The sequence below is a fragment of the Peromyscus leucopus genome, chromosome 5, assembly GCF_004664715.2.
Source record: "Peromyscus leucopus breed LL Stock chromosome 5, UCI_PerLeu_2.1, whole genome shotgun sequence".
Classification (NCBI taxonomy): Eukaryota; Metazoa; Chordata; class Mammalia; order Rodentia; family Cricetidae; genus Peromyscus; species Peromyscus leucopus.
This window is the reverse complement of record NC_051067.1, coordinates 137,248,421-137,250,402: the sequence shown is the minus strand read 5'-3', so window position 1 is coordinate 137,250,402 and position 1,982 is coordinate 137,248,421.

Genomic DNA, 1,982 nt, shown 5'->3' with positions numbered 1-1,982 from the left:
TCAATTTATCTATTTCAGAACACTTTGGAAAATAAAAACAAAGTTAAGCAAAAATAACATAAACTTTAGTTTGGGAGCCGCTCGGAGTTGGGGTTGGGGTTGGGGTGAGTGAATTCTCTGAGAGATGTGGGAACAATGTGACAGACTGAGCGGGGTGGGGTGCCTTCCCGCTCGGAAGGTCCTGTCTGGCAGCGACCGCTGAGACCTCAGAGACCACCTCTTACATACTGCTCCTGCGCTGACAAATCCAATGCCAGGAAACCTGAGCACCCCCACCCCTCTAGGCCAAGGCTGTCTTGGCTGTCCTCCAGCCCCAGGAAGAGACACCTTGACCTTGACGTTGAATTTGCTTCCCCTACCCTGTAGTGTTTGGTGCCGCTTGGGCCTGCTGAATGCCCTCCTCGCCCCTTGGTCCCCAGAGATCTCAGTGGCACAGAGTCAAGTTCATCAAATGCCGGGGTAAAGTTTCTCCCGGTATTTGCTCCACCTCCTTCAAAGCTCTCTGGAGGGGTGGGGTCTGCGAAAGTCCTAGTACCAACGGATTGAAGAGAATCCGCAGGGAGGAAGCAGGAGCCAGGATAGCTGCCCGGGCTGGAACAATTCTGGCAGCTTTCCAAGGGTCTCAACCTTCGCCTTACCATACAGCTTCCCAATTCCCAAGATTCCGATTTTGGAAGAGTTGGGGTTTGCAAAAAGCTCTACCCACGGAATTCTTCCCCATAATCTATTTTAAAGAAAAGAGGTTGATCTTTACAACTTTTCGACGACACAGTACTTCAAGTTGGAATAGATACGGGGCAGAAATTCTCAACATCCAAAAGCAATTCCCAGAATCCATACAAACTGGCCCAAGCCCGCTGAAGAGAAGTTCCCAATCCTGGTGACTTTCAAGGCTAGGCAGTCTGTGTAAGGAGAGAGTAATATGGTGCCTGGTTATCACTGCTGAAACCCAGAGGACGACCTAAGCTACGTGGCTGAAATAAATGGATAACTAATGGAAAGAGTTTATGGTGAATTCACGGCAGCCTTTTTTGCTTTAGACGTAAAATGTGGCCGTCTTCCGTGGGGACTGCTAACAATAGACTTCTTTGTCCTATTACAGGAGTCTCTCCCCTGAAATCTTATCTTCATAATGTTAGAAAACATTCGAAAAAAAATGTTTAAAGTAATTCTAACAAAAAATGGTGGATACTTTAGGGTTTGACCAGAAATAAGAAAACTAAAGATGTAGCTGGGCTTTGGGATTGTTAGCTCTGAGATTTAAAACCCACAGCGCCATCTCCTGACATCAAAGAGAATATCATGGTGTATGATAATATTTGAATGCTAAAAAACAAAATATTCAGGTACCAGAGACACACTTTATTTTACGCTTCAAAAATCATTTCGATGATAGCTTGGTTATGATTAAAAAGCATTATCTAGGCATCTAAGACCATTAAGCATTGCCAGGTGCAATTCTCAAAGGGAATTATTTGTAAAGAGAAGTTTGTGTTCTAGTTTTATATACAAATCAATTTTATACATTCAGATGTAGTTCTGCTGGGTGTTTATAATAAAATATTATTTAATTTTTCTAATACAGAATTTGTTCATAGGAATTAAATCATAGGTTAACTTCTAAGGCAGACTGAACTATTTTTAAGTGAAGGATGCTGTAAGCGTTAAGTACTGTCAAGAACGAACAAGTCAGCAAACACTTAGGTCTTCGATTACTGTTCAGGTGAGTACTTTCAGTAAGGCTGCTCCCCCTTGCTTTGGAGAATGGTACTTACCACCTCTGGTGGAAAAAGAGTAGGAGCAAAGGGATTGATTCTTCCTGACACAACTGCTCCTGACTCCTCATTTGCATTCTCATAACAAACATTAACAAGTAATCTAGCCCCATCTTCTCAATGACCTTCCTTTTCTTGAGGCAACAGTTTCCTCACCATACAACTGTATAGAAAGGCCATTTTAGGCTTTGACCCTGAAATATCATC